Source organism: Pristiophorus japonicus, chromosome Y, assembly GCF_044704955.1.
Source record: "Pristiophorus japonicus isolate sPriJap1 chromosome Y, sPriJap1.hap1, whole genome shotgun sequence".
NCBI classification, from domain to species: Eukaryota; Metazoa; Chordata; class Chondrichthyes; family Pristiophoridae; genus Pristiophorus; species Pristiophorus japonicus.
The window spans coordinates 16,613,499-16,625,862 of record NC_092011.1 but is presented as its reverse complement, the minus strand read 5'-3'; positions in this window follow the sequence as shown (position 1 = coordinate 16,625,862).

Here is a 12,364-nt window from a genome sequence, read left to right as displayed (position 1 = left end):
TGGCACTATGATGTTGAAATGTCTTGAAGGGAAGTTGTCTTACAAGACCTTCTGTAAACAGTTTTGATAACATAATCCAGAGGATGTCTGGAGGTAAAATAAAATCACTAAAAATGGTTTTACTCGCCATGACTTTTAAACTATTCTTTCTTTCTTTCATGTGCGCACACACATTGCACAGGCAATTGTGATTAAATAAGCCACAGCAGGATTTTTGTACTTCTATTTTTGAGCTAGTTCAAGGACACCCAAAGTGAATGACTGCAATTCCTCACAGCTCAGTCTGACATTATTCACACTCACCTGAATGTCACGGTGAAGATCAGTCTGGTTCCTTCAAGGAAGACAGGAACAGGAATAGGCCATGGAGCATGTTCCGCCATGTTGTTAGATTAACACTTTTAACATTATTCATATTTTGCCACTTTAATTATTCACTTAATATCCACACAACCCAATATCAATCCCCTTTTAAATACCTGAATTAAAGTTACATCAATGACTTCCTGTGGTAATGCATTTCACGTTCCGACGACATTTTGCAATGAGAATGTTTTCCTCGTTAACTTTACAACTGCTTCGTTTCAATTTTCAATTGATGCCCCTTTATTAGAGATGCTTCAATGAGAAAATGAGTCTTGGAAATCATCGTCCTTGTCGTCAATTTCCTGTTGAATTTTACTCAGGACCATCTTTAATACCCATCCATAGTTGCCTTGAGAAGATGGTGCTGGACCTTTTTAAACACCTGGATCAGATCACTCCTCATGTTTTGGGAGGTTTGCTCAGTCTCTGATCAGACCCAAGGTACTAAATGGAACAGGAAAGGCAAATCCACAGCAGCACTTTAAGATCAATTGTAACTACAAGACTAGGATAAACCTGGTAAAAGATAAGTTCAGGACTAAGGTCACAGAAAGAATGATCAGTTCCTGAAATGGTCGCCTGGGGAGGGGAGTAGAGGCAAAAAAGACAATTGAATTAATTTGAACAGTTAGATATTGTGAAAGGGAATCTTAAGTTTCTACTGGAGGATAAGTTCTCGGTTTCCATTTCAAATCTCCCAGCACCTTACCTCCGATTTGTTTTCTCAGACATGGTCTTGCCCTCTTCAGTACCTTCCCTGTCACTCTTAGTTTGCCCTCCCTTCCTGAGCTTGGCCACCTTATTCACTCCACTTTGCCCCAATGTTTGTGCCCTTGTGGAGCCCTGAGTCTGTTCAATGGTTGTGCCCCAGGTCTGTTATTTGTGGCTTTAGTGTGAGGTGACGGGCTAAAAGTAACCCTGCCAGCTCCTGTCTCTCCTCAGGGTATTTTTGTTTTCTTGTCATAAATAAATTATTGACCCAATGACCAAACTCTGAAATACAATTTATGAACTGAATGGCCCTCACACGGTTGACAATCCGCCCGCGCAGCCGCACACCACCTTCCCCCTCCTGCAGCCTCCCGCTTTCTGCCCGTTGCCCGGCGACGCCGCCTCTATTTATAGCTCCCGCCTCCCCCGGGGGTAGACATTCGAAGCGCGACACGTGGGAGGCGCTGCGGCCAATCAGAGCGCTGTGGCTGAGGATTGAGCGGGGCCCCGACCCCCGCGAGCGCGGGCGGGAGGAATCAGCCCGCCTCACGTGCCCAGGGAGGCAGAGCGCGAGCCCTTTGAAACAAGTCACGTGTCGCGCTTCCAACGGCCCCGGAACCCCTGCGGTCACAACTGGTGTCAACTCGCCGACTGGAGGCCCAATATTGGTCATGTGACATCAATCTGAGGGGTGAGAGCCAGTGAATGGTGCATGCACCTTATCAATATATAGTAGTCTTATCAGTTGGATTGGACCAAGGTACTTCATTCTGTCTACTTCCTGCTCTACCTCTTGATTTTTACACATTTGGAACATAGCAATACAGGAACAGGAGGAGGCCATTCAGCCCCACGAACCTGTTCCACCATTCAGTTAGATCATACCTGATCTGTATCTTAACTTCTTCTACCCACCTTGGTCCCAGAACCCTCCATACCCCAGCATGACAAAAACCTTTAAATCGTGGTTTTGGAAAATGTTCAATTGACCCCCAGCCTCAACAGCTTTTTGTGGAGAGTCCCAGATTTGCAGCAGGCTTTGTGTGAAGAAGTGCTTCCTGATCTCACCCCTGAATGGCCCAGCTCTAATTTTAAGGCCACGCCCCCTTGTTTCAATCCCCCCACCAGAAGACATTGTTTCTCTCTATTTATCCGACCATCACCTCAATTGGACCCGGATATGCCACTGCTCTCCCACAGTTCCCAGCTACACACCATTTAGAACATATATGGAGGATCAAATTTGCAGAAAAATTAGAGAAGTGCAAGAACTATAGAGTAGTAATAATGGGGGACTTCAACTCTCCCAATATAGACTGGAATTGTAATAGTGTAAAGGGCAGAGCAGGGTGTCATGTATTTCACCATCTTGCAATGACAATGGATGTAACTGTAACTCAAGCACACTATACCTGTACCCCTGAAAGGCACACCCTCACCACAGGGGGTGAGCTTGCGGGAGACAATCCTCACCTGGGCTTCCAGTTATAAAAGGGGAGGTCCCACCCAGGGTCAGACTCTTTTTGGTCCTGGGAATAAAGAGAAGGCCACAGAGAGACCGTGTCTGATATATATATGCCTCGTGTGAATTTGTAACAAGGTGCAGAGACACTACATCTGGCGACGAGAAACGGGAATCACCGAACCATAAGGATGGCCACCGGTGGCACAGAGAAATGCTACTGTGTGGGTGAGGACTGGGACGACTTTGTGGAAAGACTCTAGCAGAGCTGGGTCACAAAGGACTGGCTGGAAGAGACAGCGGCTGACAAGCGGCGGGCGCATCTACTGACCAGCTGTGGTCCATAGACATATGCGCTGATGAAAGACCTGCTTGCACCCCAAAAGCCAGCGGACAAGTCTTTCGAAGAGCTCAGCCAGCTGATCAGTGAACATCTCAAGCCGGCAAGTAGCGTACATGTGGCCCGGCACCGGTTCTACTCTCACCGGCGTCGGGAGGGTCAAAACGTCTCGGACTTCATGGCAGAACTGCAGCGTCTGGCCAGTCTCTAAGTTCTCCAATGCCTGCAGTGGGGAGATGTTAAGGGACTTTTTCATCAAGGGTATTAATCATGCCGGCATTTTCAGGAAGCTCATAAAGACTAAGGACTTGACTTTAGAAGGAGCGGCGTTGGTAGCTCAGCCCTTTATGGCAGGGAAAGAGGAGACCAAGCTAATTTATGCACGCAGCCCTGGTTTTAACGTTGCGATGAACCAGGGAGTTAATGTTGTAAAAGTGGTACGGAACCCAGAACACAGAGCCGCAGGGAGGCAAGGGCAATTCAACACCGCCCAGGCAGCAACAAGCTCCAGGGTGGGCCCACAACAGGGACAATGGAAAGGGGATCGGCAATTCACGCCATCACGAGGAACAATGCATCCCGTGATGGGACCATTCAGAGTGTTTAGAAACAGCCAAACGGGCCATCAGAAAGGAATGCCTTGGAATAGTCCTTTTGTTAACAGCAATCTCAGCTCATGCTGGAGATGTGGGGGTACACACACTGACAAAAGCTGCAGGTGCCAGCTTTACACCTGTAGGATTTGTAATCTCAGTGGACACTTGGCCAGGTTGTGCAAAAAGGCAGTAGCGAGGCTAGTCTGCGAGACAGAGGAACCAGACGAGGGGTCTGCAATGTAGGATGAGGCCTGGGGAACAACCATGGATGCGGAAGTTCAGAGAGTTCATGTGGCTGACATCCACAGCTCATACACTAAAACGCCACCCATGATGATGAAAGTCTTACTGAATGGCATCCCGGTGCACATGGAGCTGGATACAGGAGCTAGCCAGTCTCTCATGAGTGTCCAACAGTTTGAGAGTCTATGGCCACACAGAGCTAGCAGGCCCAAACTGGAACGCATTGAGACACAGCTACGTACGTACACCAAATAGATCATCCCAGTGCTGGGCAGTGCAAACTTGGTGGTAACGCATAATGGATTACAGAACCAGCTGCCATTCTGGATTGTTCGAGGAAATGGTCCCGCGCTTTTGGGGAGGAGTTGGCTCGGTGAGATGAATTGGAAATGGGGAGATGTGCACGCCATTTCATCTGTGGAGTGAAGTTCATGCTCGAAGTTTTTGCAAAAATTCAAGTCACTGTTTCAACCCGGTGTCGGTCCGTTCAAGGGCACTAAACTAGTGATATGCATCACTGCGGATGCCAGACCAGTGCACCACAAAGCCAGAGCGGTGCCGTACGTGATGCGTGAGAAAATTGAAAGTGAACTGGACAGGCTGCTCAGAGAGGGCATAATTTCGGCCATTGAATTCAGTGATTGGGCAAGTCCCATCGTTCCCGTCCTCAAAGCAGATGGCTCGGTTAGGCTCGGTCAAGACTAATACCCACTTCCGAGATCGGAGGACCTCTTTGCCACTCTGGCAGGTGGAAAGCTGTTCACGAAGCTAGACCTCACTTCGGCCTACATGACTCAGGAACTGGCTAAAGATTCCAAGCTTCTGACCACCATCACGACGCACAAAGGACTATTTGTCTACAACAGGTGCCCGTTTGGCATTTGTTCGGCAGTGGCTATCTTTCAGCGAAACATGGAAAACTTGCTCAAGTCCATACCTGGAACGGTCGTATTCCAAGACGACATCCTTATAATGGGTCGAGACACCGAGGAACACCTCCACAACCTGGAGGAGGTGCTACACCGATTGGATCGGGTAGGCTTGCGGCTGAAAAAGGCCAATTGCGTGTTTTTGGCCCCAGAGGTCGAGTTCCTGGGCAGGAGGGTTGCCACAGATGGGATCCGGCCCACTGAATCAAAAACTGAGGCGATTTGCCGGGCGCCCAGGCCCGGCAACACGTCGGAGTTCCGATCATTCCTGGGACTTTTGAACTCTTTTGGGAACTTTCTGCCGAACTTAAGCACATTGTTCGAGCCATTACACATGCTCCTCCGTAAAGGTTGTGAATGGTTTTGTGGGGATTGTCAAGAACGGGCTTTCAATAAGGTGAGGAACTTGCTGTGTTCCAACAAACAGTTGACTTTGTATGACCCCTGTAAAAAAACTGGTTTTCACATGCGATGAGTCATCCTACGGGGTTGGGTGTGTGTTGCAGCAGGGTCACGATGACGGCCAACTCCAACCGCTGGTTTATGCCTCCAGGTCGCTCTCCCAGGCAGGGCGTGGATACGGCATTGTCGAGAAGGAAGCACTCGCGTGTGTGTAACATGTGAAAAAGATGCACCCTGATCTTTTTCGGTAGTCAATTCGAACTAGAGATGGACCACAAGGCGTTAACATCCCTGTTGTCCGACAGCAAGGCTGTCAATGCTAACGCGTCAGATCGCATCCAGTGATGGGCCCTCATGTTGGCTGTGTATGACGACACCAAACGACACCGGCCAGGCACCGAAAATTGCGCTGACTCACTCAGCAGGCTCCCACTGGCCATCACCGAGGGGGCGTCGGAGCAGAGCGCTGAGATGGAAATGGCCATTGAGGATTTTGATACTATGGGCTCCCCCATCACAGCCCGACAGATCAAACTCTGGACCAACAGGGACCACCTCCTATCCATGATAAAGAAATGTGTCCTGACTGGGAATTGGGCGCCTGCACACAGGGCGTGCCCCAAGGAATTCAGGCCGTTTCAGAGACGGACAGATGAACTCTCCATCCAAGCCGACTGCCTGTTATGGGAAGCCAGGTAGTCATGCCCCAGAAAGGAAGGGAAGCGTTCATCAGGGAACTCCACAGCGAGCACCCTGGCATCGTGTTAATGAAGGCCATTGCCCGGTCACATGTATGGTGGCCGGGGATTGACTCAGACCTGGAACACTGGGTTCACAGGTGCACGACATGTGCCCAACTGGGCAATGCCCCCAGGGAGGCTCCACTCAGCCCGTGGCCCTGGCCCACCAGGCCACGGTCACGTATTCATGGAGACTATCTGGGCCTGTTCATGGGGAAAATGTTCCTGATCATTGTCGATGCACACTCGAGTGCATCATATTGAAATCGTGCATGACACATCACAGTGGAGACTGCGTACGGTTTTCATGACCCACGGCTTGCCAGACATCCTGGTCAGCGACAATGGCCTGTGTTTTACCAGCCATGAATTCCAGGAGTTTATGTCGGACAATGGGATCAAGCACGTCCGGATAGCGCCGTTCAAGCTGACTTCCAATGGCCAGGCGGAACGTGCGGTCCAAGTCATAAAGCAGGGCATGCTACGCATCCAAGGACCCTCCCTTCAGTACCGCCTATCGCGCCTCCTGCTGGCCTATAGGACCTGGCCGCACTCGCTCACGGGAACTCCTCATGAAACGCATGCTCAAGATGCGGCTGTCCCTCATTAACTCAGACCTGGCAGACATTGTTGAGGGCAAGCGCCAGTCCCAAACCGAGCTCCATGATCGAGGCTCAAGGGAGAGGTGTATAGAAATGGATGACCCGGTATTTGTTCTTTACCATGCTTTGGGACCCAAATGGCTTGAGGGCACCGTAATTGGCAAATAAGGAAACAGGGTCATGGTGGTCAGACTACACAATGGGCAGATATGCCGCAAACATTTGGACCAAGTAAAGACAAGGTTCAGTGCAGACACGGAGGAACCGGATGAACAGCATGATGAGATAGCACCCCCACCACTGCCAGCATATGAGCAACAAAGACAGCCCTCAGCATGCACAGTCCCGGCGGCCAGGCCGGAATCACCTCAAGTGACAGAGACGCGTGCTGAGGCTCAGCCACCAGAGCCACAACTGCGGCGCTCCACGAGAGAGTGTCGACCACACGATAGACTTAACTTCTGAAACTAAACGTCTTAAGGGGGCAGGTGATGTCATGTATTTCACCATCTTGCAATGACAATAGATGTAACTGTAAATCATGCACACTGTACCTGTACCACTGAATGCACACCCTGACCACAGTGGGTTAGCTTGCGGGAGACACTCCTCACCTGGGCTTCCAGGTATAAAAGGGGAGGTCCCACCCAGGGTCAGACTCTTTTTGGTCCTGGGAATAAAGTGAAGGTCACATGCCTCATGTGAGTTTGTAACAAGGTGCAGAGACAGTACACAGGGTAACAATTTCTGAAGTGTGTTCAGGAGAACTTTCTTGATCAGTCTGTTTCTGGCCCGATGAGGAGGAGGCATTGCTGTATGTGGTTCTGGGGAATGAGGTCGGTCAAGTGGAGCAAGTATCCATGGGTGACTATTTAGGGAACAGTGATCATAGTATCATAAGGTTTAGATTAGCTATGGAAAAGAACAGGGAGCAATCTAGAGTAAAAATGTTTAACTGGGGGAAGGCCCATTTCAGTGGGATGAGAACGGATCTGGCCCGGGTAAACTGGACTCAAAGATTGTCAGGTAAAACTGTAGTGGGACACTGGGCTGCCTTTAAAGAGGGAATAGTTCAGGTACAGTCGAGGTACATTCACATGAGGGGGAAAGGTCGGGTAACTAAAGTCAGGGCTCCCTGGATAACAAAACAGATAGAGGATATGATGGAGCAGGCAAAGAGTGCGTATGACAGATGTCAGGTTGCAAATATCTGAGAATCAGGCTATGTATAAAAAGATCAGAGGAGAAGTGAAAAAGAAAATAAGAGGGGCGAAGAGAGAGTATGAGAATAGAATGGCAGCCGACATAAAAGTTAATCCCAAATCTTCTCTCGGCATCAAAATAGTAAAAGGGTAGTAAGAGGAGGGGTGAGGCTGATTAGGGAGCAGAAAAGGAGGCCTATGTATGGAGGCAGAGGGGATGGTGAGGTACTAAATGAGTACTTTGCATCTGTATTCACCAAGGAAGAGGATGCTGCCATTGACACAGTGAAGGAGGAGGTAGTGGAGACACTTGATAGGATAAACATTGATAAAGAGTTATTAGAAAGTCTGGCGGTATTTAAAGTTGATAAATCACCAGGAGAGGATGGGATGCTGAGGGAATTGAGGGTGGAAATCGCGGAGATACTGACCATAATATTCCATTCCTCGATAGGTTAACCTCCGTAGTGGGGAACCTTTTAGGAACAGTAATCAGGGATAAAATTAATAGTCACTTCGATAGATGGGGATTAATTAAGGAAAGTCAGCACAGATTCGTTAAAGGCAAATCGTGTCTAACCAACTTGATCGAGGTTTTTGATGAGGTAACAGAGAAGGTTGATGAGGGTAATGTGGTTGATGAGGTGTAGATTGATTTCCAAAAGGCGTTCGACAAAGTGCCACATAATAGGCTTGCCAGTAAAATTGAAGCCCATGGAATAAAAGGGACAGTGGCAGCATGGATACTAAATTGGCGAAATGACAGGAAACAGAGAGAAGTGGCAAACGGTTGTTTTTCGGACTGGAGGAAGGTATACAGTGGTGTTCCCCAGAGGTCGGTTCTAGGACCACTGCTTTTCATGATATATCTTAATAACTTGAACGTGGGTGTACAGGGCACAATTTCACATTTTGCAGATGACACAAAACTTGGTAGTGTAGTCAACAGTGAGGAGGAGAGTGATAAACTTAAGGAAAACAGAGACAGGCTGGTGAAATGGACAAACAAGTGGCAGGTGAAGTTTACTGCAGAAAAGTGTGAAGTGATGCATTTTGGTCGAAAGAATGAGGAGAGGACATATAAGCTAAATGGTATAATCCTAAAGTGGGTGCACAAACAGAGAGACACGGGGGTATATGTGCACAAATCATTGACGGTGGCAGGGCAGGTTGAGAAAACAGTTCAAAAGGATTACGGGATCCTGGGTTCATAGAAACATAGAAAATAGGTGCAGGAGTAGGCCATTCGGCCCTTCAAGCCTGCACCACCATTCAATATGATCATGGCTGGTCATGCAACTTCAGTACCCCATTCCTGCTTCCTCTCCACTCCTTGATCCCTTTAGCCATAAGGGCCACATCCCTTTTGAATATATCTAATGAACTGGCGTCAACAACTTTCTGAGATAGAGAATTCCACAGGTTCACAATTCTCTGAGTGAAGGAGTTTCTCCTCATCTCGGTCCTAAATGGCTTACTCTTTATCCTTAGACTGTGACCCCTGATTCGGGACTTCCCCAACATCGGGAACATTCTTCCTGCATCTAATCTGTCCAATCCCATCAGAACTTTATATTTCTATGAGATCACCTCTCATTCTTCTAAATTCCAGTGAATATATGCCTAGTCGATCCAGTCTTTCTTCATATGACAGTCCTGCCTTCCCGGGAATCAGTCTGGTGAGTCTTCTCTCCACTCCCTCAATAGCAAGAATGTCCTTCCTCAGATTAGGAGACCAAAACTGGACATAATATTCAAGGTGTGGCCTCACCAAGGCCCTGTACAACTGCAGTAAGACCTCTCTGCTCCTACACTCAAATCTTTTGGCTCTGAAGGCCAACATGCCATTTGTCTTCTTCACCGCCTGCTGTAGCTGCATGCCAACTTTCAATGACTGATGTACCGTGACACCCAGGTCTCGTTGCATCACCCCTTTTACTAATCTGTCACCATTCAGATAATATTCTGCCTTCCTGTTTTTGCCACCAAAGTGGATAACCTCACATATATCTACATTATACTGCATCTGCCATGCATTTGCCCACTCACCTAACCTGTCCAAGTCAGCCTGCAGCCTCTTAGCATCCTCTTCACAGCTCACACTGCCACCCAGCTTACTGTCATCTGCAAACGTGAAGATATTACATTCAATTCCTTTGTCCAAATCATTAATGTATATTGTAAATAGCTGGGGTCCCAGCACTGAACCTTGCGGTACTCCATTAATCACTGCCTGACATTCTGAAAAGGACCCATTTATCTCTTTACTTCCTGTCTGTCAACCAGTTCTCTATCCACGTCAATACATTACTCCCAATAGCATGTGCTTTAATTTCGCAGACTAATCTCTTGTGTGGGACCTTGTCAAAAGCTTTTTGAAAGTCCAAATACACCATATCCACTGGTTCTCCCTTGTCCACTCTCCTAGTTACATCCTCGAAAAATTCTAGAAGATTTGTCAAGCATGATTTCCCTTTCATAAATCCATGCTGACTTGGACTGATCCTGTCACTGCTTTCCAAATGCGGTGCTGTTACATCTTTAATAATTGATTCCAACACTTTCCCCACTGTCAGGCTAACCGTTCGATAATTACCTCTTTTCTCTCTCCCTCCATTCTTCAAAAGAAGGGTTACATTGGCTACCCTCCAATCCATAGGAACTGATCCAGAGTCTGTAGAATGTTGGAAAATGACCACCAATGCATCCACTATTTCTCGGGCCACTTCCTTAAGTACTCTGTGATGCAGACCATCAGGCCCCTGGGATTTATCGGCCTTCAATCCCATCAATTTCCCTAACACATTTTGCTAACGAATAAGGATTTCCTTCAGTTCCTCCTTCTTGCTCGACCCTCGGTCCCCTAGTATTTCCGCAAGATTATTTGTGTCTTCCTTAGTGAAGACAGAACCAAAGTATTTGTTTAATTGGTCTACCATGTATTTGTTCCGCATTATAAATTCCTCTGATGCTGACTGCAAGGGACCTACATTTGTCTTCACTAATCTTTTTCTCTTCACATATCGACAGAAGCTTTTAAATAGAGGAATGCAGTACAAATCTGAGTAAATTATGATGAATCTGTATAAAACACTGGTTCAGCCCCAACTGGAGTATTGTGTCCAATTCTGGGCACCTCACTTTACGAAGGATGTGAAGGCCTTCGAGAAGCAGCAGTAAAAATTTACGAGAATGATTCCAGGAATGAGGGTCTTCAGTTAAGTTGATAAGCTGGAGAAGCTGGGGTTGTTCTCCTTGGAGCAGAGAAATTTGATAGGATATTTGATGGAGGTGTTCAAAATTATGAGGGGTCTGGAAGGGGTAGAAAGAAACTGTTTCCATTGTCAGAAGTTTCGAGAACTGGAGGACACAGATTTAGGCCATTGGCAAAAGAACCAAAGGCAACATAAGAAAAAATATTTTTATGCATTTGGTGATTAGGATGTGAAATGCAGTGCCTGAGAGGGTGATGGAAGCAGACTCAATTTTATCGTTCAAAAGGGAGTTGGATAAGTATCTGAAGGAAAAAAAATTGTCGGGCTTCAGGGAAAGGGCAGAGTAGTGGGACTAGCTGAGAGTCGGCATGGGCTCGACCGGCCTAATGGCCTTCTGCTGTGCTGTAACCATTCCATGATTCAATGATTCTTCGATAATATGATGGTCAATAAAGACCCAGTTAGAGCTGACCTTGTGGATCAGGGAATGGGGAAGGGGAATATGGGGCAGGGGGGAAATTGTCCCTTTTTCAAAGGCCTTATGGAGTTAGCTGAGGCGCTGGAACGGCAGCGCCGTGACCCGTGAGTCGCTGCCCGGGCAGCTGCACAACCAGCGATGACATCATCACCATGCATGGTGGAACCCCTCAGTGCTGTGCGCCGACCCCTTCCCGCCCCACGGGGAAAATTGCCCACGTACCACGAGGCTGGCGCGAGCGGGTGTCAACAACAGTTCGAGGGTCGCGAAGCTGGCTGATATCCGCTCGCGGGGTGGAAGACAAAAGGGCGGTCGCCAGCGCCCTCTGCTGACTCTCGGGCCAGCTCATTTACCTGTATTTTCGCGGGGTCCGGGCCGCCAGCGTGTAGCCCCAGGTACTCCGGTTTGGGTGCTGGGCTACAGCCCCCGGTCACACACTGCCCTCGTGGCCCAGTGGAGGCCATCAGGGGCCTTGCAGAGTATGCAGCGGTCCTCCCCTTTAAGCGAAGGGGAGAAGCGTTGAAACATGTCAGCGCTGCTCGGAGCGTCCACGCGGCGCTGAACAACTCGCCCTGTTAGCGTCGCTGGAACCTCCCCGAAAGGAAATGGGCGCACGCGACTGCGCTCGGCTTCCTTTGAGAGGCGGTAAGCCCAATTCAGCGTGGGCACCGAAGGGACTGGAGTGCATCGTCACAACCAGGAACGTCATTTTACTTTGACTTATTGAGCTTCCTGGACTGGTTTGTGTCAATTTACAGGTTTATTGGTGGACAGAATGGGCCATTGACGGTATCTGAGAAAGGAAGCCCAATTCAGCAGCTGGGGCGGGACCTCCGCGCCGGGGGCACAAAGTCCCGGGCCCGGCAGGTTACTGGGGCACGGGACAGTTTCCCCCCTCAGTGTTGAAGCTGGATTGTGCTTTGGTCAGTTCTGTGATGGAACGACGCGACTGCTGCCAACGAACCGGAAGCCGCGCAGATGCATTCTGCACATACCCGATTGGACACTGGCCTCGCGGCCTGAGCGCCACGTGTTGGTGCGTCATCCTCTCCCCCTCTCCCTGCAGCGTCCGCACCAT